The sequence below is a fragment of the Podarcis bocagei genome, assembly GCF_964188305.1.
Source record: "Podarcis bocagei genome assembly, chromosome: 8".
NCBI lineage: Eukaryota > Metazoa > Chordata > Lepidosauria > Squamata > Lacertidae > Podarcis > Podarcis bocagei.
The window spans coordinates 51580873-51608242 of record NC_138133.1 but is presented as its reverse complement, the minus strand read 5'-3'; the positions used below and the strand labels follow the sequence as shown (position 1 = coordinate 51608242).

General features: G+C 41.5%; 1 long non-coding RNA gene across 1 annotated transcript; it reads left to right on the top strand.

Annotated features, from left to right (window-relative positions):
* The first annotated feature begins 914 nt into the window (after positions 1 to 914).
* Positions 915 to 27370, top strand: LOC308593385. The gene is made up of 4 exons (XR_014010935.1): positions 915 to 1077; positions 19545 to 19660; positions 23730 to 23820; positions 25890 to 27370. It is a non-coding gene; the product is annotated as an uncharacterized lncRNA (long non-coding RNA).

Below are 27370 nucleotides of genomic sequence, written 5' to 3'. Positions count from 1 at the left end.
TTGTGTTCTCATTGTGAACCAGTCTGTGATCATCATATGAAGAGCAGTATACCAATTTAAATAACAACAACAACAACAACACTAGCACATTAGCACATTAAGCTTTAGGTACATTTCAAAAAGTACTTAATTGCAGGATGTGTTTCCTTCCCACTTCCATTACTAAATGGAACAATTCAGTAATGCAGAGCATCAACCAAGGTTTCATCACAGTGGCTTGGATGCTGCAGTTCTGCTCAGAGAGAAACGTGATACAGTGGTGTCATGTTATATAGAAAAGACCAAAGTGTGGTGAGCCACATTGCAAGATTTTTTTGTACTGTTTTACTGCACATGCCCCTTTGCATAAAAATGTGATTTTATTTTGCTGTTGAATCATCCATTAGGTATGCCTCTGCTTTTACCTATAAGATCACCAAATCTAATACCACTTCCTATACTTGAGATACCACCTATACTTCTGTGGGGAAAGAATGAAACCATCCAGGTTTGCCAAATTACTCCTACTCAAACCATCCATATGCATTTATGAAGCTGACCTAATTCAGCCACATGAAAGGACTGGAACATATGAGACTCCCTTATAATGCAGCAGCCCTCTTAGGTTATTCATGGCCCAGGACAAGATAGCTGGTGTGCTGCTGGGCAGGAGGTGGAGGAGATAGGGAAGCATGGGGACTGTTCTCCAGGCAGCCAAGAGGGCAAGGAGGACAAGGAAGCAGGAAAGAGGGGCTGAACTTTACATCTTTATCTGAAGTCATTCGCAACTTCTTTGGCTGAGCCTGCAAGTCGTAAATATTAATGACAGATGTTTGAACAATTCTCACATTTAAAACCTGTTATTCACAAAGTCACAAATTACAGTTCAGGGGGAAGAATAAAGGTCAATGGTGCAACCAATCTGGGATGTGTGTTCTTCTAGTCCTAAATATACATTTTGTGCTCACAGTTTGCGAGGTGCTGAAGTGAGTGGCAGCTCGTTTTACAAGAGCATGGCATATTGGGGCTAATGGTAGTGAGGTTCCCAGCTTTCCTGCTTCTCCGCTAGCATCTTCTTTGAGTCTGCAGAAAAACACTGTGAGTTTTCAGATATAAATTCTTAAGGGAGCTAGAGAGCTGCACCTTTCATGAATTAATCCAGGGTTCTTAAAATGCATGGTTCTGTTTAATGTGGAACATCTGACACTAGGGTTTGCATATCTCTTTGTTCACATGCAGAGTATTAAAGGGAAATGCTGTGTAATCAGTTTAATCAGGTCAGGGAGGGAATCAGGACACCCATTTACTGGCAAAATCCCAGACTCTGTGGGTACAGAGTTTGGAAATCCTATAAATGCATTTAGTTTTATATTGAATGACTTAATCCTGTTTGGCTGCCTATATGGGGACTTGAAGAATAGGCATGGCTTTACACCAAATCCCATTCTTCACCTGTTTTTTGCAAACTGTTTTTTTCTTAAACTTCAAAAGACAATCGCAGATGGTTGGCTGATGGTTACGCTATGTTGCTGCTTTAACCAGATAAACTATTAATTGATATTATGCTTCTGCAAAGGAGATGTCTAGCCACACAGGATGAAAATGTTGCACTTAGGAGAAGACATGGAAAACTACACTTGAAATCAATGGGTGTATGCATGCAAAATTACAGGTGCAACTTTATGACAAATTAATATGGGAGATAGTACATTTCTTAGCTTGCTCTCTGTTTCTGCTCCTTTTAGTTCAGCCACTACTCAGTCAAATACATAGGCTGATAGCAGACATTTGTCTGAGTAACCTAAGCAACTGCTAGCCATCAACAAGCCTTACAAGTGGAGGTTTTTATCAGTCTGTATCTGTATTGGATTTGAAATTGTTTATATATATGAAAATGTTTATATGTGTCCTTTTTGTTGATGTTTTAAATTGCTTAATTACTTTGAAAAGTTTCGTAGGAAGCAATTTATAAATGGAAATGAAATTCACTATGCCAATTGTAAGCAGAGAAATTAGAGGCACCATTTTGCCAAATTTCTCCAGGGAGAGAAATTATTCAAAGGTTCTCATGAGTGGAGCTCACCATTAGCAGTGGCCGTAGCATAGCTTGCTTCATTTTAATTAGGTAGTTATATCATCCTTCAAAAGGCTTTCCCACAGCAGTTGGGGAATTAATCATATGCAACTACATATGGAGATCCTGTTGGTGCATTTATTTCATAAAATTTATACACTGCTTGTTTATATATATAAAAACACAACCTCAACATGGTTTACAAAGAGAATAAAACAATAAAATTACCAGTAAAAACAATTAAAAACCACTATTTTAAAAATCAACAAATTGTTGTGAGAATAAAGAGGTATCAAAAACTGTGTACGCCATCCTGAGTTCCTTGGAGAGAGGAAGAATAGGCCAATAAGGAAGAGCTGCAGACCTGCTCTTCTAACATCAGAATTGCTACAACTCATCTGAATGGAATCAGCTATATTTATTATCAACCCATAGGTTGCACAAATTAATTGTGTTATACCATGGTACTATGTTCTAGATGTGCATGCCAAAGGAACAAAGCAGTTTACTAGGATTGTACATCGGATTTTGACAAATCCCAAATCCTGAACTAGCAATGTACCACATAGGGATTATGGGCTGATGAGATAGATAGATAGATAGATAGATAGATAGATAGATGATAGATAGATAGATAGATAGATAGATAGATAGATAGATAGATAGACAGACAGACATACAGTACACACACACACACACACACACACACACAGCTGCTCTTCTGGGAAACCACTGCATCTAAACTTCTGACATTTGGCAGAGCCTTCAGAAGGATCAACGTTGCCTAAAAATTTAATCCAATTCTGCTCAACAATTAAGAAGTTATAGATATTCCTTTTTCTAAACAAAAAAACAAAAAAACCGCACCAGCAGCACTCATATTTTAAAAGTGCCCCACTCAGAAGGTCCTGAACATATTTAGGTATGATCTGGCAAGCTTTATACACTCTGGAGAGGTACTATGTCTGCAAATTTTACCTACTTCTGCCATAAAGAAAATAAATTATAGCATGTTTTACATTTCCCAATAGTGAATGGAAAGAGGCAAAGTAGAGTTGGACAGAACCCAAGCTGTAAGCATATAGAAATAAAGAGGGGTCCCTTTACCTTTACCTTTTCTGTGTTGCTAACACTAAGTTGTCATCAAATGAAAAATCCCCAACAAAAGCTCTTAATATTCTTAACTACCTCTAAAAGTAGATCTCGGCATCTTGCTTTGATACTTGCCCTTTAACTTTCAGTGCTAGCCTTAGACCCTTTTGTACCTAAACACACAGTCAAAATGGTGCCCATTTGCTCAGACCAGGGCCTAGATACAGGAAACTGGCATTACTTCTGGATTCTGCTGTTTGAAAAAACTGCATCATTGTAAAACTGACTCTGATTACACAAAACTTCCTTTTAATAGTCTGCACGGGAAGAAAGAGATCTGCAGGCCCTGCTGTCAGATGTTCCACCAGATGTGCCTCTTGGCTAAACTTGCTGATATGCCCACTTCCATTTCTTGAAGGCCACATTTTAGCATAGCTAAAGATGGATTTGATGAAGTGGTAACAGATTTGGTCGATTCCAAATCTTAACTCCTTGCAGTAGATTTTTGAAACCAAAAGTTTAAATGCAGCATGTCTTGCCTTTCATTAAAATATCTCTCACCAAAACATTTAATAAAACAAAACTAGGATTTTACTGAATGGCTGATACCCATGGACATCTAATATACCTGTGTCCCTTCTATCCAAGGTGGCATTTTATGGACTTGATTTGCCTGGAGGGAACTGTGGTGCAGGGATTTACTCTAGTAATTCTCACTCCCACACACAGGACAATCAAAACAGTGTAAGAAAGAAATTCAAAACAGCATGATCATCCCAATAACTGGAAAGGCATCTTGAAAATCTTAACTGTCCTTATGGCACAGAAGCCATCAAGCGACTGCTCTTTGTTACAACAAGTATTGCTCAATAACCAAACTCTGCACAAATTAACATACTTGGCAGAAATATCCTTGTTTTCTCATTTCACGGAAAGACACTGGCTCACTCCCCAAACTGGATTGGTAGGTAAAATAACAAAAGCACTGATCAGACTATTTTTTAAAAATAAGAATGGCAATGTGTGTGTCTCTTGAGGTTCTCAGACAATGAGTAAAAAAAAGTCCACATTTCTTAGCCTGTTATAGCATGTTGCCTGTTTGGCTGTTGATTTTAATTTAACTGAGGGGCATTCACATTTAGCCTTTCCTGCCTTTTCCCTTAACTTATTTTACTTGCTGTTTGAATGTACTCCCCTCTTCCACAGCAGCTCTTTGAATAATTATACATAAACTGTGATTCACAGTGTTAGAATTGTTGGACTGGAGAACATTCTGCCCAGGGGCGCCGACTTATAAAAAACATTGGGGGAGCCCGCGAAAGCTCATGAGTAATAAATAAGCTCATGAATATGCAGATAAAGTGGCGCCGCCTCCTCGTGAGCGAATAGGGGAGAGCGTGCTGCGCCTATTAATCAGCTCCGAAGGAAATTGGGTGGAGCTTTTGCTCGGGAGGGAGGGCAGGAGGCATGCAGCCCGACCCTGTGCATTTTGGGCTGGGGGAGGGGCGGCGGTGGCGCTCTGCTGGAGGGGCGCCTGAGATTATTGGGGGGTGGAGCCCCCCAAACGAATTTTTGAGGGGGCTCGGGCCCCCTCAGGCCCCATGGAGTCGGCGCCTATGATTCTGCCTAATTCCCTGCCAAACAGGGGGTTCCTCAAAACATCAGCCCCTGCTTCCCAAGTTAACTCCACAAAATCCAGAATACAGTAGTATCACAAAGCCCAACTAATAAAGCAAATTTGGTACAGAACACCCAGGTTAACTTGTACCAGTGCCAGTGATGGGGAACTTGTGGCTCTCCAGAAGTTGCAACAATTCCCATCATCCACAACTAGTGGACAAGCTGGCTGGGGATGATGGGAGTTGGAGTCCAACAACATCTGGAATACCACATGTTCCCCACCCCTTCTAGGGATTCAAGCAATGTCTGTTTTTATGCTAAAGGGGAAGTGTGATGGCCTGGGAATCGGATTCAGAGGCTGAAACTGAGGAATCCCAGCCTGCACAGGAATCCCCGCCTCCAGAACCAGCTGAGCTAGGGCTGGGGCTTGAGCTGAAGGGTCCTAACCTGTGCTGGATCCTCAGGTGCAGGCATCAGCTGAGTCTGCTCTGGCCCCTGAGGAGATGGAGGACCCATTGCCTGCAGGTGCTCCACCCTCAGCCGCGTCAGAGGAAGCTGAGGTTGCCTCTGGGTCTGGTCACGCTCCAGCCTCTCCTGAGCTGCAGAGGCTCAGGGCAGAGAGGCAGAGGGAACTAAGTTCCCGCAGGAGGAGTGCTCGCCTCCAGGCCAGGAGAGGCCAGTCACCTGTGGACCGGGGCCGCCCTATGCCTCGGGGCAGATAAAAGCCAGCCAACCCCAGTCCCAATTTGCAGGAGCAACATCATTGGTAGCCTGTTCCTGCCTGCACCCTGTCCTGCCTCTCTGCCGGAGCTCCTGAACTCACCTGACTCCCTGCCTTGGACCCAGCTTCAGCTTTGACGGACTGCCTCCATATTGCACCCTCGACCTCGGACTGGACTCGGACCTCGCCTCTCGGTTAGCCCCTGGGACCAGCACAGGAAGCAAATGATCTATTTGTCTCACCTGGGCAAAATTCCTTTCTAGCATCACACATGGCAATCAACAGACATAAAGCAAAACCTCATTTCCATCTGATATTCCATGTCAATTTCGAGTTCGAGCCCCACATTGGACAAAAGATTCCTGCACTGCAGGGGGTTAGACTAGATGACCCTGGTGATCTCTTCCAACTCTACAATTCCATGATTCTTTGATTTCAGTGTTGGCTCCTTGAAAGCTGGTGGCAGTGAGGATTTCTTGCCCAGGGCCCTCTCAAAACATAGCACTGAATAATAGGGTCAATGGAAAAGGGGCTTGAAGAATAGCAAGATAATGAAACAAGGCCAACAGAGTGCTTTTAATTGGCCATGCAATAGTCATTAAGCTTGCAGTCGCCTTTTCAAAGTTGCCACTGAAGATTGCATAATAGAGCTAGCATTAGTCATCCAGTTCTTCATCTTCCTTTTCGAAAAAGGAAGGAAGAAAAGATGCATTTTATATTTACTGCAATATTTAGCACATTAAGTGCTGCAATTACAATTGCATTTGTATTTGACAGTAAATGCTACTTTAAAATAGTGTTACAGAAATTATTTAGTACAGTGTGTTGATGTGACAGTTTTTAACGTTCTCTATTAAATCATTGTTTTACATTTTTCTTTCAGAGTGCATTTTTGGGGGTGGGGAGGAATAGAAACCCATAAAATTATTTCAGGCACATTTAGGAAGGCAAAATTAGAGGATAGTGCATGCCAATACACAGTAGGCAGAGAGAAGTGACAGGGGGTTCATCCATATACTCTTTTTGCCCTGTGCTTTCTAGGCCCAGGTCCACACTTTAAAGCTCCATGTCCAAGCTCTTCGCCCTGCTGTTTCCTCCTGGAAAACACACTCTTTAACACTGAATTGGTACGAACAGCAATTAGGATTTTCTGCAGTTTGCAGTTTGCTCTGATTCACCAGTAAAGAGCAGTATATGGAGCTTTAAAGCACAGACCCCTTTGTCTAGAAAGCACAGGACAAAAGGTGAGTGTGGATGAGCCCTTACACAAATGCCCTTGCAGTCTGTTTCACTGGGCCAATTCACTGCTGGAACAAGCATCAGGATGGCATGCTTCCTCCTGGCACTCCTTATGCTCCTCACACTCATACTACCTTCTCAATCTAAGCACTCAGTTACATCCTCCTCCTCCTCCTCTCTCACCTCATAATTTACCTTTTCATCCAGGCAAAAAAAACGAACCTGATTTTCAGATGCCCTCCAAACAGCCTGCAAACTAGCTTCACACGGTTTGAGCTAAAGCTGAGCGTACACAGGAAGGAAAGAATACATAAGCACATGACTCGTTCACACAGTGCCAACCTGTAGTTTGTCATTACAGCTGAATCAAGTGGCAGTGTCTGGACCTCTGCTTTCCCAGGTTCATTCTGAGAACTGTAAGAAAAGCAGGGAATTGACTCAAGCCAAGTAAAACCAAAGCAAAAAAAACGCACAACACAACCCACTATGGAACAACACAGAAAACAGCTCCCCAACAATCACACAGTTAAGCTGTGGCTGGGGTCAGCCTGACCTAAGTGGCTACAGCAGTTGCTCAAGAATGGGGATAAGACCCAGCAGCTTAAAAAAGAAAGCGATGTAAATCCTCATCTCCCAAGAACGGGTAAGCAGAGCATTCACTCTCATTAGGATATTTCTTCTTTAAATAAACCCTATGAATAAGTGCTAGAAACCCAGCACTTTATATATATATATAAAACCTTTTGCTTTAGCTTTCCATTCCAGCTCATTCTTTGTGATGAAGAGGTCCGAGCATTACTCTGAGTGGGAAAAGATCAGGCTGCTGGAAAGGGACAAGAAAGGGAATGTGGTTTCCTGAAAAGTTTCCAGAAACGACATGGGAAAATAACTCTTGAAAGCGATGTGGAACTGGAAACACTTCCTTTTGGAGCAGCATTTCCACAGTGTTGTTTTGTTGGGCCAAAAGTAATAACAGTTCTGCTATTATTGTTGCAAATAGAGAGAGCACGGAGGGGGAGAAGTAATTCATGCAACAAGCAGCTATAATTTCTGGGGCTACAGGCCATGTCTACAATGCTGAGGCATGGTATTCATGTGGTTTCTTTAACCTGCAACTCTGCATTTAAAAAAAGATGGGGGGGCGGTTTCTTCACATCCCACCAAAAGCTGTCAGAAGCTGTGTTTCCAGGAATGCTTTGGGCAGCAAGAATCTTAGCATAAAAACATGTCTTCATTCTTTTGTTTTTATGTCTACATATCTCCCATTTTCAGACTTGTATGGAGCACGTTGACTCAGTTTTTTCTGCACTGTTCCCTTTAATGCAGCAACAGCCTACTGTGAGCCAGTTACCATGCAATCTTGTACGTTGAGTTCAATGGGATTTACTCCCATGAAAGCAAAGAAATGCTTGCAGCCTTAGCTGAGGAATCTATGTGGCCTAAAAACATAACATGAACTGGTTGCTGTTACAGCTTCCACAGGAGAATTTTAAGAATCTGTTTTCTCTTCTAAACAAGACCAGAGTTTTACAGCAATCATGGCTGCAGAGAACTGGGAAATGAGTGGTGTATTTTTGGAAAGCACAAAAGGCTCTGGGGAATCCTGGGATGAGAGGAAGGAACTTCCAGCACAGTACACACACACACACACACACACACACACACACACACCCTTCTATACCCAATCTCTGACATAAACAAGGAAAACACTGAAAGTAGATCAGCTGCAGTGCATGCAAAACTAACATATTTATTGTGGCATAAGCTTCCAGGGACTCAAGCAAAGCTTATGCCAGAATAAATTTGTTTGTCTTTAAGGTGCCACAAGACACTGTTGATTTTGCTGCAACAGACTAACACAGCTACTCCTCTGGAAGTACACGAAAGGTAAATATTATGGTTATCAGCCTAATAAACTGCTCAGTTTCACTGATTCCTATCAGTCTATTCCCAGAACAGGGGAAAGCTGAGTTCTCCAGATGTCCCTATCATTTGAAGCTGGTCTGTGCTACCAGCACATTGGTGGCACCCTGGCTATGGAATTCCCTCTTCCAACATGTGCACTTGATGTATTATTTATGATCATGTACACACCAGGTGAAGTATACCATGTTCTTTCATGCTTATTAATATTTGAGACATCTTTTAATTGCTTTTAGTCGATGAGGGGCTGAGACATCCATGCCCATTAGAGCAACTGCCTGCATGCTGAGTAGCAACTCTGTCCATCTGCATTCCCAAGGAGTGTGGCTCAGCAAGCCAGAAGCCTTGGGCAGGGTCAAAGGGCATTGCCAGTTTGGTGCCGATTTGATGAAAACACAGCAGTTTTGGGATTCCCTCTTAGAAGAACAAACTCTATTAGTTAGTAGAACTGTCCTGCAAATTTACCATCAATTAAACCATATAGAAGATAAGCTTGAGAGTTTGGTTGTTTGGCCAAAACCATCTGAAGAAATCAAAGAAACAAGTGCATCAATATGATAAATGAAAATCATTTGGGATGGAAGGGGGAACTGAAAATATAAAAAGATGAGTCTATGAAGCTGTATGAATTTGGAAAACCTAAACAGCTGGGTCAGTTAACTAAAAGTCCCCTAAGTGGTTTAGTATTGCAGCCTTCTAAATTGGCTTTGGCCTTTCTTCCTTACAAGAGGAATGTCCCTTACTGGGACTCAAGGAAGCTGGCAATTGACCATGTAAGCTACCTTCTTGGGATACCCAAAAGTAGAACAGATCTCGCTGAAAGGAGTTTGCAGGGTAGAGCTTGGGTAAAGAGATCCTATTTAACTTTTAAAAACAACAAAGCTTCCAGCTTTAATCCCTGGGGGGAAAACATGTATTATGTAAATATGGGGTGGTTCCATCTCAAGTATTTTATGGCAATATAAAGAAACCTTTGTTAAATGTTTGGAAGTGCATTCCTTTTGGGAGCCAGCATTCAGAAAGCCAGAGTTAAACCACCTGTACAGGAAGAGCGTGATCCTCCAGAGGATGTAATCAACTGGGATATTCCAGCTGTTGTTACACCAATTTGGTGCTCTTTAAAGCCCATTGTAGTGTCCATTTTACAGCATGATAAGGCTGAAAAGCATACCGCTTCACTTACTGGTTATCCTATGGAAACTCTGGAGGAAGAGCTTTTGATTTCTTACTTGGACCTTCCATACAATGAGCAAAGGGCTATTTTGTATGGATTATTTGGTTAGGTCCTGCTGCTGGGCTTTCCATGGGTGTATGGTTGGCCACTGTGATAACAGGACACTGTACTAGATATGCCGCTGGCCTGATCCAGTAGCGTTATTCTTATATTCTTACGTCTGCTCAGAAGAAAGCCCCACAGGGTTCAATGAGACTTACGCCCAAGTTAGTGTATATAGAATACAGACTATTATGTGCTTTGCGGAGTACAACTCTAAGGTTCCCATGCTCTGCTGTCTCCTCTCCATTTGGCTTTTCTCACAATGATTTAAAACAACAGCCAATATACTCTGTGACAATGATATAGTCTTTCTTTCTTTCTCTTCCTTCCTTCCTTGTTTTTAAAGTATTTTAATTCATAACTCTTAAACTTGATGTTAATTTCATTCGTATTATTTTTTGTGTGAACAGAGTTTGTCTTTGCCTTTCTACTATTCTACTGACCTTTGGGGAGGCTTTGTGAGTGGTCTCCCATGGCTCAGATGCATGGCTCATATCCACCAGAAGCATTCAGCATTGCAGGCCTTATTCTATAGGACGTCTGTGAGCCAAATGTCCAGTGGGGGGCGGGGAGATTCCAAGGGCTCCAAAATGGCACATGGGATCTCTTGCTGCTTCCATGCTACCCCACTCAACAGCTGTTGGGTGGGAAGTTGTATGTACTGCAGCAGGCTCCCAACTTAACACACATTTCTCTTCTGCTCACAGGGGCCTGGAATGTAAGCCCCACATAAGTGGAGAGTTGCCTGTATTCTAGAACATGGGTTTAGAGGGGCGCGTGTAAAGATAAATAGTGTTACAAAAGTTTTGTTCCATCCCCAATCTCTGCCAAGTGGTAGCAAGATTCCAGGCACTTACCCAGGGTTGTGTTTCTGTAGGAAATCAAGACGCGGTGCAGACTGTTGTGTCTAAGAAATATAGTTTATCCTACACATATTTACACTGGAAGCTTTCAGTGGATGGAGTGCAGAGTTTACAGCATTCACATCTCAAGAGGGGCTTGTTCCCCTCAAGAGTGCAGCATCAGATTCCCAGACATTTCCGTGTCTCTGTCCCCCTGCCTGCCAGCCCGCCTGGATGGTTCTGCCCTTCAGCCCCTGCATCAAGTTCCACCAACTTCTTCCTTCTTGTTCCCAGAAAGCCCTTTGCCAAACAACTCCTCCCCTTCTGTCTGCTATCCCAAGCCTAGTACTAAAAGGTGACAATTTTTCTGTAACCTACATCATCGCTCAGCATAACCTTGGCAACCGTCTGTTGCCAAGGGACCCAAGGACTTCTCTGTGATGAGCCATCAACACCTTTTGTCATGCTTAATGGCCTCAATCCCAAGTGCCGCCCTGGTCTGAAAAGGAAACTTAGCCTGTACTTTTTTCCACTGGTCTGGCATCTTCCCTTTAATACTCCAAATGTCATCGAAATTCTGCCATTTTACTAATTTCTAACTTTCCCTAACTCTAGATTTGCAACAACAGAGTGGGTGCTGGAAAACACTGCAATCTGAAAAACTTTGATGAAACAATAAATAATTCAGTAGGATAAGGGTGCCAGTTATCCAGTGAGTTCTCTGCTCTGTCAGAACTGTGACAAAGAACAGCAGTGTTTTCAGGTCCATTTGAAAGAAGAGTTACCATTTTTACAATAACTGTTCACCCTCTTCTACAGTCCCCCAAATAGGAGATGGTGGCAAGGCACCTGATTGGTTGTCCCTTCCATTATTCAGTAAAAGGTCCTCTTTCCATACAGCTATGAAAGCAGCAATAAAAGATTTAAGGGACAGATCGGCATGAAATTGACATCCTGAATGGTCAGTCAGATTTAGAAGACTTGGCAGCTATTCCACAGAATCAGACAGAACCAAATGTTGATAGCCATAAATAGCCAAATGCCACTCATACCTCTTCTCCCTAGCTTGCATAACCATTGTAGTTCTGATCATATCTTTAACCATGCTTTAAAAAGTAATCTAAGAGACCAGTTCATACACTGGCTGGAGGAAAGAAACCCTTGGAATGTCACTCTTCAATAACTGCTAAAATGCATATTGAAGCAGCTGACTGGTAGCTAGTTATAGCTGCTGTAAAATTAACATAGCAGACTTTGATCTTTTCTTTACATATTTTCACATTCAAAGTGTTGCCCATAACCCTGCTTTAGTCTAACGCTGCAACACCTTTTTTCTAAGTTAAGCACAGCCAGTCATACACAGTCAGAGCTCAAGGAGGAATCAAAATGAAAAAGTCACAGTTAGGTGTGAAGTGGCTTTCCCACTTAAATAACTGGAGCCCAGATTAAACACATTTATTTGGAGGTGAAAAAATACCTCCAGAGTTCTTTGGAAACTTATTTCCAATAAAATGAGAGCTTCATCCTCAGACTGCTTGCTCTTGAGTAATCTCATTAATCACATCTCGGTTCAAATTGGCAAAGAGAGTCATGATTGCTATGTGAAAAGTCTATCCAAAGCAGCTTGCAACAATAAAAGCTGCATTTATATTACAAAATAGTACAAAACACACACAAAATAATAAAACCCATTCAAATCCTTTATACCATAATCCACTCTAGTAAATAGACGGTGCCTACTCAAGGAAAGGCCAATCAAAACCAGAACATCTTTGGAACTTTTCAAAAATCCTGAAGAGTAACAGATTGCTACTGGAACAGAGTTCCAAAGCCATGGGACTACCACAGAGAAGGCCCTGTCTCTGGTGGTCACTAATCTAGGCAAAATACACTAGAGACGGAGGAGAAATTCAACTCAGTTTGCATTTATAGCTGAACCTACCTAATTCATACTTTTTGTAACAGTTTGTAAACCAAAACACAAACATCCTTCAAAATGTACACTTCCTTGCATCTAACAGTGCAATTCTCTGGCCAAGTAATGTATACAAAAAATGCACATACTAGGATAAAGTGTGCATAAAACCACATATATTAGTGGAAATAGCATGCTTGAGAAAGCATTATATAATGGGAAATTGCTTTGCAAAAAATGCGTAATATGCAAAGTTTCATAAAAGACTCTCTAGTTGGAGAAATTCACACTAATAAACATTATTTGGCTGAAAGACAATTTTAACCATTATTTGGTGCAATTCAGCCAATTGATTTCAGAGTGCAACTGATTTCAGAAGAGAGAGGTAAGAAATCTTAGCTGGAAATCAACATGTTTTCAACAGCACCTGACTTAGCTGAATCATGCCTCATACCTGTTTGGGCTCAGTTGTTTGAACAAGTATATAAATCTTCAAATACCTTTGGGAGTCCCCATCCCCTATCCTTCTACCACCAATGCTCATGAAAATCACAGTGCTTAAGCTCGCCTTAATCCTTCAAGGCATTCTTTGCAGATGGTGAGAACTGCCTTCAGATGCACCTGTTATACTTCGAACAGCACAATGCCATAGAGCCTAAATCTAATGAGTCATTCTGCACAACCAGATGAATTTACAGTAATAACTGCTTGCAATTTTGCTGATTATTCCAGGGTGTAGAAAAAGCCTGTGTGGGATCGCTTCAGCATAGGGATCAGCCAGAACAATAATTTAGCTTGCAACTCATGCCAAGGAATGATGCCAGTTTTTACCTGTTGGGAAACTGACACGGACATGATGGAAATCAACTTGTCTTTGCATGTCAGGTACAATAGTGTGTGAGCAGGTGTTTTCGAACTATAGCTGGCTTAGATTTAAATAAGTAATTCCTGGTACCCAGAAAATACATTGCAGTTTATTGGGGTGTCCTAAATGCACAATAACGGCAGACAGGCAGCACTGAAAAACCATTGGTTTAAGTTTGCACATTTTTCTTAGGCCAGCTAAATATTCTCTCATATTTTCTGCACTTAGCACCAGTCCAAGCCAGGGAAGAGGAAACACTTGCTTAATATCTTTTTGTGGTTTCTTCTACCTAGAGCATCTAGATTAATTCATTAGCAATGAAAAGGAACCCCAGTAGCAATAATGAACAACTAATACTTAAAGAGACCTGCTACAAGTAAATTTTAGCATTAGATAGAACTAAATCCTGCTAGATGGGAGTGGGGGGGTAAGAAATAGATGCAATACATACATGAATGAAAATATCACATTTTCGCTATCAAAATGTTACACTGTTATATAGTTAAGATTATGACCAGAAGTCAGAAAGATCACATGTTATTTTTACATTTCTTCCTTCTGCACACATAGTGAATATATGATCTCCAACACCAGTGGTGACCAGAAATGTAATTATGTCACCCAGCAGGGAAAGCTTCTTGTATACTTTATCATAACAGCTGGAAGAAATAAAGCAAGACACTAACATTTGAGAATGGTGCCAGGATGTGGAGATACAGGGACCTGGAGTGGAATGGGGATGGGGTTGCTACAAATATTTGCTCACCTGTCTGCAGAACTGGCAATGTTACAGGCAACACATACTGTAATACTCATTCCATGCTCTTAAGACATTGATATTTTAGTGTGCACACTCACTTTGGAACTCCCTGCTTATTGACATCAGACAAGTGGCTTTGCTGTACTATTCTAAGCACTTGCTAAAAACGTTTTTGTTTAGGCAAACCTATTCGAACATGTAGAAGCTGTCATTTGTTTTAATTTGGTTTTAGCTTATTGTTAATTTTATTGATTGATTGATTGATTGATTGGGAAAAAACCAGAAAAAAAGATTTCCCCTGGACACCATTTTAGGCGTCCAATTTCCTTACATGTCCAGAAATTTCCAGAAGTATGGCAAGCCTATTGTTGTCATTTAATTTTTATATCACTTATATGTCAAAATAGTTTCTTAGTGGTTTACAACTAAAAAAAATCCCACAGTTAAAATACACAATGACATTAAAACATCCTGAATTAAAACATACAATTAAGCAAACAATTAAAAATGAGTCTATATCTATCAAAAGTTAGTTTCAACAACTCAGTCTGTCAAAAAGATCTGAGAAGCACCTGTATTTTCATTGGCAGGTGCCTGACACAATGTACTCCAAAATTGTCATAGGCTAGGAAATTCAACATGACTGTAACAGCGATGTCTGTAACCATCCAGAAATGACTCAACCTTTTGTCTCTTAAAGTTTTCTTCAGGACCGAACAAGCATAGTCAGCATCAACACCAATAGTTTATTTCATATTGCAGTAACTGGTATGTGTCTTCTTTAACCAATATTGCTAAATAAGTATATAATGATGATAATCTTCCAAACGAAAAAGAAAAAAAGAAATCTGTAGGGGGGGACACTAAACTTTACTAGGGAAATCTATCCTTGTTGAATCAACCACACCATGCAACTTAAAATGTGAGCATTTATCTCACACAATTAAAAACCCACATCCTGAGTTCATCCACTCATCTGAGTGTGGTGCGCAGTGTTTTCACATCATAGAAATTGTTTTAATGCAAGGTTTTATTGCTAATTATTTGCAGAGAAGACTTGTGGAATTAGTGGTGGTTTGTAGAGCAATCTTCCCCTGGCACCCACAACTTTTTTATTGTTTCTCAGCCTGTTTCAAGCACAGATGAAATTCATCGTTTCTGTATGGGTCAGAGGGTGGGGGGAGATGTGAAAAGAAGAGAAAATAGCTTGAAACTACCATTGTGGAGAAAATGAAACCAGATGCATGGAACGGGAAAGATGCTGGTGGGAACAACATTGAAATAAAGCACATTTTTCCCTGGGAGATGACAGCCTTGTGCAATCCCTCAAGGCTTCCTTCCCACAGACATCTCTCCCCTGCGGAAAAGATTCTCAGGAGGAGGCACAACCTAACCTCTGGGAAGAGGCGTCAACAGGGAATGTGTCACCATCGCCAGTGAAATATTTCACTTCAAACCTGCATTGTCCTGTATCCCCCCCCCCCCACCTGATTCTTCAGGGAGGAAAAGAGGGGGGTAAAACACCCCAGCGGCTCCTCAACAAGAACTGAGGAGAGAAGCACCCTCAAGGTGGAAAACAGAAAAGAAAAGATTTTGTCTAATCCTGTTTATTTGGAGAGGCTTGGCCAGTGCTTTCCAGCAGGGTGATTCCAGTCTGCTCTGAACTGACACAGTGACATGATGACTGGGCTTTGAAGATAGAGTAGCAGTGTTTATGTGGAGAGCAGTCGTGGTGGAGAGGGAAAGGAGGGGGGCAGGAGGCGTTGGGAGGGAGATCGGGAAACTGTAACTCATTGTGGATGGGCTGGCCTGGCCTGGGTGGCAAGCTCTTAAAGCTCAGAACATTCATCAACCTGCCTAGCGGGCCGACATGCTGGAGCCACAAGTTGCTCTCTCCCTCTCCGACTGTGTCAAGCGTGATCTAGTCCAACTGTGCGGAGACAGCACAGCCCCGGCCAGACAAGCCCTGGTCAGTGCAAATAATCACAGCTCTGACTCCTTTCTCTGTTACTCAGCAAAGCCTGGCCACCGAACACAGCGTTCTCACAGGAAGTTTACGTCAATTCTCTTCCACACATACACACACTCACACGCACAGAGTCCGATTCATCTCAAACTCCATTTGAATCGCTCAAGTTACACCCAGGGCTCCATTTGGCCTTCTGCCTTCACTTTTAGACATTCTTCACCAATTAAAGCCTCATTTCTTTCAAAGCTTATATCCCTAGCGCAAGTCTCCTAATGTCTATAGCACTGCTTCTGGCTTATCACCAAGGGTACCGTACTTTTGCCATCCTTTTCACAGGGCTAAGGAACTGCAGCAGCCTTATACTGACCTCAAGGAGAGCAGTTTTCCCCCCATATCTACCACTCGTTTCTTAGCAATTAGGTTATAAATATGCAAAAGTAACAGACACAACTCCCGCACACACAACTCCCGCACACACACACACACACAAACACAAAAAACAGTAAGATGTTGAGAGCCATGCAGGAATCCAATATCTCTGCTGGAATTTTATTCTAAGAAGTCCAGTCTCGCTGTGTAATGTGAACAGATTTACATATTTGGAGATCTGTCACATTCTATTCTGGAAGCTTATGACAGGAAGCAGCAATATGACGTTTTGGGTTTTGTTTGAGATCAGTGGGGCTTACTTTCAGGTACAAGTGTATAGGACTGTAGACTTACACATTATTATTTCAAAGTAAAATGAGTATGCAAATGACAGGCAGAATGTGACAAGGACAAGAAGTCTTAAAATAAAGTTCTTTGGTCCATATTGCAGAGGAGAATCGGACAAATTTTTCCCAATTACTGCCATGTTCTGTAACCTGCTGAGAACCCATGGCCCTCCAAGATGTCAACATCCAACTTCTGTTAACCTCAGAAAGTGTGGCCAATGGTCAGAGATGATGGGAGTTATAGTCCTGACTTCCCACTCCTGCTGTAAACAGGCACAAGTTAGCAAGTATAATAATAACATGTATATTCTAACTTCTTGTATAATTGGGGGTTGTCAAAATAGCCAGGTTTAATTTATCCATCTCAGCCTTAAAATAAAATCCCTTATTAATGGGATTTTCAAGGTGCTTCATATCACAGATATACTGAATCACAGTATACATACAACAAAAGCCATGCTAGCAACTGATGCTTTGCCACTGATACCCAACAGGCATTCAAACTTGTATGAATTGATTTGGCATTAGTGAAAAGTGCAAGTGCTAAACAACTCTGGCATTTAGGAGCAAATAACTTACTTGTCCTAACATGGAAAAATTACATCATTCTAGAGATGGTAAAATATCTCAGGGCTATTAGGCCATGGCATTACTATACATTGGACTAAAACTTCCATCAGCCCCAGCAAGCATGGTCAAAGGCCAGAGATGATGGAACCTGTAGTTCAGCAACTTCTGAAGAACCACACCTACTATTTGAAGTGGGCATCTAAAAGCTGGTTTTAAGAACTGACATCCTATCACTTTTGTTATGGGGTCCTGGAAATGCTTTAAGGGTCACATTAATTGGTGAAGTCCTATTCATTTAAAAATTGTACTGTCATGTGTTAGGTCAGTTCACAGAACCGTCAGTCCCAGGGCAATGTTCTGCCATAGAGGCAGCATGATGGCACTTTGAGACTGCACCACAGACTATGCCCAAGCAACATGAATTTTAGTTTTCAGAAAGAAGTGCCCATGCTGCATGGCAAGATGATTAAAAAATAAATAAAATTATCCAGCCACAATCCAGGAGCCATGTTTAGGCCCAGAAAAATCAACAGGCTTAATTGCATCCAGCTTTACACGAGATGCTAACTTCTGACTTTTCCCATTAGGTTTCAGTGCTATATAGAAGGATTACTGTACATTTTTTTTCATAAAAAAAACCTGCCTGAGTGCCCCAATCTACTGCAGTTGGGATTGCAACCTTTGGCATGTCACCAGGTTTGTGAATGGTAACCCAAAAGGTATGACTGTGTCATTAAATATATAGGTGTGAAGTATGTTTGGGTTATTCTTTTGTGTTTTAATTTATTTGTATTGTAGTGAGAAATTCTTTGAGGGCACAAAAAAGGGCTGGATTTTGCTTTGCCAGTAGTTTGCCCATGAGTAAAAAGGAGTGTTCTTAAGGCCAGTGTTTACGTGTACTTATTTGTATGTGTATGAATTTGCAAAATCAAAGCCTGGTCTTACAATGCAGCCTGTTGTCTTCAGGTTAGGCTTGTTAAATGATGACAGAGAAGTCACACACCGAAAGAGTGACACCACCCTTAGAACTATTCCCAAGGGAAAAAAAGAAATTGGTGCTGCACTAGACTTAAGGTGACCTTTTCTTAAGTGATAATATATGTGCACAATGCTAGCAGGTTGCATCACGATGCTAAACCTTGTGATCTAATTATTCAACCCTAATATAAAGGGCAGGGCTTCATGGGAACGATACATTCAGAGCAATACCAAGAACTCTGTTTCACAATATCAAGGGGAAATAGTGTCAGGTGATCCCTTAACATGGGAAAGTTCTATTAATAAAGGGTTTGGTTCCCTAGACTTCTTGCAAAATGAATGCTGGACTACATTAACAATATAAAATAATTACCTCTGTCTTTGAAATTAACTTTATTGTAATTTATGTTTATTTTTTATGTTTTTATTTTAATTTTTGTGTTTGTTTATTTTAACTTTTTGCATGAGTCAGGATGCAGTGATTTGATGACAAAGGGTATAAAACAGGTATGGGAAATGTTTGGCCTTCCTGTTGTAGGGGCCCATATAGTCCTTCCTTCTTAAACACCAGTCAGCTCCTATTTGTATCACACAATGTGGTACAAAATATGTTGATCAGTTCTGATTTGTACTATCCTTACATATATTTGCTGACTGATTAAGACCAGCTTGTGGGGAGGGGGATGCGTAAGGTACATTTCCTAATAACTTAAATCTGTGATAGTGCAGCTCCTGAATAAATCAGTTATTGACACCAATGTCATAGCCAGCTGATTAAGAGATGTAAAATTGGAACTCATCAGGTCACCACTCCAGTGGCAGCTAAATCAAAATCAGGTCCTGAATACACGTTTGATCTTAGAACTTACGTGATGCCACTCATGACCACAGTTCTCACCCAGTGCTATGTGTTTGGATGGAGACATTTTCCTTTGTTAATTTTAATTCAATCTTTCAGCAGCATTTAACCCTATTGTCCATGAAATGTCACTTTAAACACTGCAGGACCAGCAGGTGTCAACTGGATGACTCACTGATGGATTGACTTTTACCTAGCAGGATGTCTGAGAGCAGAGCAATTGGCCTTAGACTCAGCGCTGCCCTTGGGAAAGAGTAAATAGGTAAATCATTGGTTCCTTATATCAGTATGTTGCCCACATAGTACTTGATGGCAATGATTATGGAATTAGAAATAAAATATTGGAATGTACACTGAGCACATATGGACAGTGGTGCAGAAAGGTAATTTTAGACCCTGAACTTAATGGTCTAATGGGGAAGGGGAGCTTTAGATAGCCATACATTTTACTTCATTTGTGATGCACATAATTAACCTTTCTCTTCTCTCTCCTCCTCAATTCCATGTTTTACAACTCCTTCTACATTCCTGACCTGTTAGAGCAATAACAGAAAACAGTGTGCAAGCCCTGATTTTTGTTTTAATGCATGCCCAGGTTTGCATTTTAAATTAACTTAAGGCATAGTACCATAATGATACCAAAAAATAGGATTTGCTTCTGCTACCCTGAGATTCTGTTTACTTGTAAATATGTTTGTCATGTTTATTATGGCAAACAGCCAGCATATTTTACTTGGAAATAAGCCCCATTTTGTTGCAGAAAAGGATAATAAAAATAATAAAACGAGGATCTGTAAGCATGCACATGCCTTGCTGGCTACCCATCTCCCCCAAGTATAAAATGCTTCTTATTTTCAAAATGTCTGCTACATTGACCAGCATTGGCCTCTGAGGGTTCCAGCATGTGGTTGGCAGCCCAGGGCTGATGCCAGATGTGCTTGCCACTGCCCCCATTGTCTGCCATTCTCTGAGTGATCACTGGGGGGGGGGGGCTAGGCTGTGGTGCCCGGGACTTAGGTCCCAAGATCCAGGCATAGCTGAATCACTGCATACAAAAGGTTCACACACTCATAAGAATGTAAATCTACCACAGGCTATTAGTATGTTTCTAAATAGAGTGTGCCTCTGGAGTCGGTATCACTGGCAATGTCTCTATGCCCCACCAGGGGCCCACTGCCAGTCTCTTCATAGAATCATAGAATCATAGAATCATAGAGTTGGAAGAGACCACAAGGGCCATCGAGTCCAACCCCCTGCCAAGCAGGAAACACCATCAGAGCACTCCTGACATATGGTTGTCAAGCCTCTGCTTAAAGACCTCCAAAGTAGGAGACTCCACCACACTCCTTGGCAGCAAATTCCACTGTCGAACAGCTCTTACTGTCAGGAAGTTCTTCCTAATGTTTAGGTGGAATCTTCTTTCTTGTAGTTTGGATCCATTGCTCCGTGTCCGCTTCTCTGGAGCAGCAGAAAACAACCTTTCTCCCTCCTCTATGTGACATCCTTTTATATATTTGAACATGGCTATCATATCACCCCTTAACCTCCTCTTCTCCAGGCTAAACATGCTCAGCTCCCTTAGCCGTTCCTCATAAGGCATCGTTTCCAGGCCTTTGACCATTTTGGTTACCCTCCTCTGGACACGTTCCAGTTTGTCAGTGTCCTTCTTGAATTGTGGTGCTCTTGAGCTCCCTGGCCCTGCTTCTCCTCCTCTTCCACCACATTCCCATCACTGCCTGCTCTGAGTAAACCACAAGACAAGAGGCTTTCTTGGTTTGGCTTGCCCTTTTCCCTTGGACCAGGCCTAGAGGAATGGGGCAAGCAAATGGGTAGTGGTGGCAACAGCAGTGAGGAGGCCTCTGAAGACATCTTGCCAAAGGGCCCAACCCTACTGGACCTGGCACACTTTCTACCTACCAGCTCACAATTTCCAAATTTCCCTTTTTTAAATAAAGTAATTGCTCTGATTTACCAGCCCGGGAAATCTGGCTCTTCCTTCTTTCTGCCCCCGCCCCCTGCAACTCCACCCTAGTTCCTCATACTCCCAAATCCATTTCCAACTCTTTTCAAAGAGAGAAGGGGAGAATGCACATGTTTGCATGAGTTCTTGAGGAAGAACAATGCTCATGTATGTTTTTTGGCATGGGTCACTTGGCAATTTAAAATTGGCAACGTGGCCCTAGAGGTTCCCCACCCTTGCAGAAATACCTAATAGGAACCAATAGCATAGCAGACGGGGAGTTAGAGAGTCCAAGCATGAAAAAAAATAATGCATACAAGATGTTCAACACTTTCCCACATAATAAACGTGGGAATCCCATAGAATTTGTCCCAGGACTTGAGAGATTATTTTTTTTAATGAATCATGTTTGCTACATCCCCAATTTCACCAACCCACTCCAACTGCAAGACGCTAAGTCTAAGGAGCCAAAACATTTCAGCAGACACCTCTAAGTTGTCCACAAGCAGCAGAATACAGTGGAACAGAGAGAAGCAAAGAGGCTAACGCATTTCTCAAATGGAAAAGCTACATTCACAAAGTGCTATCACGCAGGGAAGATAGAATGGTTAGGTTAGTTCAGATATAGCTGAACAACAACTTCCATAATCCCTGCCCATTGCTCATGCCGTCTAGGGCTGATGGAAGTTGTGGTTCATTTGAATTGCTTTTGAACTGTTTTAAATGTATCTGCTGTTCTTTTAATATTCTAAATTGTGTTTATTTTATACCACCTTGAATCAGTTGGGTAGAAGATGATTAATAAATTAATGATACTAATAAAAATAATAACATCTCGTGAGTCAAAGGGTCCCCACTCCTGGGTTAGCCATAACTCAGACTCTCATGGGAGAAGATCTGTTTTTATTGAGAGAGTTGAGTATGTTAGAGTAACAGGAAAAGTTGGGGAATAAATGTAAATGAAGAAGAAGAAGAAGAAGGATGTTAACTCAGAAGACGTCTTATTGAATGTACTCGAATTTACCATTTTGTAAGCATGCTCAGCACTGCAGTCTTTTATTATGCCTGATGTTAATATTTTCACTCCATTTCCCCTTCCAAAAAAGGAAAATCTGTCAAGTTAGTTAAAATATATTTATATAGTGTGGTTTTTGTTGTTTTTGAGCAAGCATTTCAAGAAGCTTCAAAATAAGATTATCATCTAGTTTTGCAGACACAGCAATTTACCAACTGCCTGACAAGTGTTTTCATATGAAGAAATAATAAATCACAGCATTGTCTGTTTTGGGAGGGTAATGGTTTTAGTTTGGTGACCCAAACAATCATAGTTTCCTGATTTGTGTCAGCAGAGCTAAGGACTAACCAGAAGTGTGTCTAAATTAATCCAGTTGTGCTGTATTCATTCTTTTAATCCCCTTTTTTAGATGATAGTTATTTTGAAACTACTGCATTTGATGCTCCATTCTGTTGTTCCCATTGCTAAGACTTCCAGATGCCCCCTTTTGAAGAAGGTTCCTTCATTTCAGAATTTGCCTTATCAGGTGTATCTACAGTGGTACCTCGGGTTAAGAACTTAATTTGTTCTGGAGGTCCGTTCTTAACCTGAAACTGTTCTTAACCTTTGGTACCACTTTAGTTAATAGGGCCTCCTGCTGCCGCCACACGATATCTGTTCTCATCCTGAAGCAAAGTTCTTAACCTGAGGTACTATTTCTGGGTTAGCAGAGTCTGTAACCTGAAGTGTATGTAACCCGAGGTACCACTGTAGATTAATTTGGTAGCTTTTAAGGTGCCACAAGATTCTGTGATGCTTTTACCAAATGTTTAAATTCATAAAATGTTAAGGCATTTACTGGTGTGGGGAACATAGTTTTCCATGCTCTATGAATTGTAGAACTGGAAGGGACCCTAAGAGTCATCCAGTCCACCCCCTTGCAATGCAATTAAATTGGAAGCAGCTAGGGCTAGGAGAAGCTTACACCAGGTTCTCTTTTCAGTGCTAAATCATCTTAAGAGCTCCCTTATGTTTTGTTTCATGAACGTTCTTGGAAAGAACTCAGAAAATCCCAAGAGTTGGGGTTTTTTTTCAGGATTCTCCCAAAAAGCAATTAAAAAACTAATTACAAGCCAAGCCTAGAGGAATGGAGGAAGGTGGCCCATAACTAGCTTAGCTGAAAACCTTCAGTTTGTGTTAGGTTGCTTTCAACAGCATGTTCTTAAGGGTCAGGTGGGGACAGCCTATTGTACTCAGGTCCTGCCTGTGGACTTCCCTTAGGTATCTGGTTGGCTACTGTGAGAACAGGATGCTGGACTAGGTTGGCATTTGGGATGATTCAGCAAGACTTTCCTTATATTTTTATGACACAAACAGCATGCATGCTGAAGCTAAGGAGTCTGGGTCTGGTCAGTGCCTTGATGTGAGACTGGTTGTGTGTTGCCGTTATCTCCATGATGGAATAAAGGTGAGATATAACTTTAATAAATCAAAGCTCATTGTTCAGCAGCAGAGTGGCTGTGGGATCACTAATTGCAGTACTTCATTTTCTTTAAATACTTCAAAACACACTATTCAGATAAGTTTTTAATGTCTGAAGCTGTATTGTTTTTAATATTCAGTTGGAAGCCGCCCAGAGTGGCTGGGGAAACCCAGCCAGATGGGCGGGGTATAAATAATAAATTATTAATTATTATTATTATTATTATTCAAATAAGTTTTCTTATGATATGTATGAATTTGATATTAATTCCAGGCAGGATTAAGTGGCACTGGCAATCAGCTCTTTTCTTTATGGAATGTGCAGGCATGTTTGTTTCCTGAGAGAAAAGTTGCCACTTACATCTTTCATGAACAATCCAAATAGATATATGTTTTCAATGTCCTAAAAATATACTAAAATGCTATTTTTTTCCCATACTGCATGTCTTATTTTCCGTTTGCTTGTTCTCTTCATGTGAATTGTGTGTTCCAACAGAGTATTCATCACCTGATGGGAATGCCACAGATTGCTGCAATCTGCTGAGATATATATTTCTGAATCACCTCACATACTAGCCAGAAATGCATTATGTCAATGATTTATTGTCTCTGGTGAACTTCTCATTGCTGCTGAGAACTTAAACTAGTTCAGCTGCTCTGGTTGATGAGGTACCAAAGCAGATGACAAGCCCACAACAATGTCTGGAAACCCAAGCTGGGAAAAGATGCACCTAGAGTGAATTGAGAAATACTGTCTTAAGGATAGGAGAGAATCTGAGTCTACATCTGAGCCCTAGTGCATGACCTATAGTGGTTTTCAGGGGCCAGAACTTGAGATCTTCCTTCAATTGTCTCTCAGACCTTATTCAGGTGAACAGCAAATGGTGCCTTCATACCTCCACCTTTGCTACACACCTGTATCTGCAAGTATATCTGCAGGGGTGGAAGCATCCCACCTGTGGCCTGCTTAGATCTAGCATGGTCCCAATTTGGCCCATGGGGCCATTTCCCCCCCCCCCAAAAAAAAAACCTATGCCCACATGTGATGTCAGATGTGGAGCAGGTAAGGACATGGCTCGGGAGCTTAAAGGGAGCCCCTGATTGTTCCACTGGGATCTGCTGCATTAAGGAATTCCCCTTCAAGAACTCCCTAGTGCAGCTGAAGAGGCACAGGGCTCTGCAAGTGCCAGTCATCGGCTGATCATGGTAGCACTTGGCAAAAGCATCAGGCAAATGCCAGTTTACACTGTCCTTTGACTTCACTCCCAAAGGCACACTCCTCCATTGTCTCCCAAGAAAGAGGGATGCCAACCAAACCAACCAATATATTATACTGCCATGTGCCATTGCAAACATTTATAATGCCTAGACTGGGGACACCACCTTTTTGGGGCTCATGGGCACATCTGCAAACCAGAGAAACTGCTGGGGGAACCACACCACACTGCAACCAAGCACACACCTGAGCATACTCTGTTTGCTACAACAGAATGCTTCCTTGAAGCCAGAAAATGCCTTTTTGGGCAAATGTGTGCCCATCTGTTCCATGTTGGCAGTCACTGGCCTGGGCTAACAAATTTCACCAAATGCTTATCAAGTACTTTGGTTTTCAGAGCACTGGTGTTATTATTTCTATTAAGTGAATGACACACTAAAAAGGTAGAAACACCCACCTCCATTTTTGAATGGGAAGAGAACACTGGCTTTTAAATCATTCCCAGGACTGACTCTATGACATATTTCTAAATGGTTTGCCTTTCAAAGCATCTAGTAAATTTTTCAACCTAAGTACTTTTTGGCATGTTAATCAAAAACAGATCTTTCCATCAAACACAGTCATCCTGACTGCAAAGGTCCCATCTTTCTTCTCTTTGCACATTTTTTCATACAGATTTGTTTTTCCTTTTTAAGGTTTAACTTTAAAACCTTATAGAAACCTTCAAAGGTTTGCAACATGGAAGTAACACTAAGAATAAGTTTTTTTCTATTATCTCCACACACACCCTTAGTGCTTCAGGTGCTAAGTAGGCTGATATTGTGATCTACATTTCACAGATGGCAGTCAGAGGCAGAGAGAAGACCCTTGCCAAAAGCCACCCAGTGGGTTCGTGACTGACCTGGATCCAATTCATTGCTCAGGTTCTTAACCACTAGGCTCTAACAGTGTTTCAGTCTGTTAGTCCTCAAAATAACAGCATAATAAAAATCTACATTAATATGGTGGGTTTGATATTTCCTAAATGAGGCAAAAATGGAATTGACCTCTTACTCTTTATGAGTCTGAATTATAAGAACTTATCAGCAAAACATGCTGCTATGATTTCATCATTAAGTTTGTTCTGTCATCATATATTTGTGCAAAAAGTTCTTCTATGACAACAAACCCACTTCCATGAAATGTTCAGGTTTGCTGCTTGACTGTAACATCACAGTTTATTTCTCTATGGCCAAAATTAGTGGTATAGTGACTCAACACAAAATTAACCCTGGGATGGTTCTTCATATTCATTAGCTGCTGCTTCTGCCCTAGCTTTACCGGAGACGGAGAGAAGCGGATGCAATCTATTTTATTTCTTGCAAAACTCAGAACCATCATCCATAGTACCTGATCTCCATCTCTGCTAGTAAACCACTGGGAAACCCAGTTGAATACAGCGTCACAGTCATTTCAGCTTCTGATTCAGTTCCTGGTCTCGCTCTGATAGGAACTTTAAACTTCCTAAGCTGGTCCCCCTCACATACACACACACCCCGAATCCATCACATATGGTGCCTGCTTTCTTTCTATCACTATCTCCTTTTTTTGTTATTTCAGTGCACCGTAATTCTATTGGTGGTGAAAAGCTGCACTAATGCTTGGCTTGCAGAGTCTCATCAGAATACCTTTGTTTGTGTCAAAGGTATCTGAAGTCTATCTCCCTAACATATGAAAAAGGAGAAGTATTTGCAGCCCAGTTGTTAAAATATACCACCACACTATGTTTATGCATTCAGACTATATAACAGAACAGAACTAAGCTTCAGCTTCAATGCTGGTAACTAAGCAGAGAATAAGCCTTACACAGAAAAACTAAGAACAAGCTACAAAACACCAGGACCCAGATGCAGATACTCTGAATTGTGTTTATCAGCTCTTTGGCAGGAAGGAAAGAGCAGGGAGACTAATCCTGCTCCCTGATCCAAACAGCAATTGCAATTTAAATCAGATTAGGTGTGCATTGCCTGGGGCTGGTCAATGTGGCTCAGAAATCATCTGTGCACTTGCAATAGCCCATTCATCTAGGGATAGAAGCGCAGAAGCAAGCTCCCACAATCATATGACAGTTAGCTGGATCAGATCAAATGTGGTGAGCCTGCTTCTCTTGACGTTCAAGAGGGGGGAGGAACCTCTCATCCATGGGCCAAATATGCCCTGTCCCAAGGTTCAAATTTGGCCCATGAGGCTGTTTTCCCCAAACCACACTCACCTGCCCCACATCTGACATCATATGCAATGTCAGGTGTGAGGCAGGTAAAGACGCAGCTGCCAATGCACA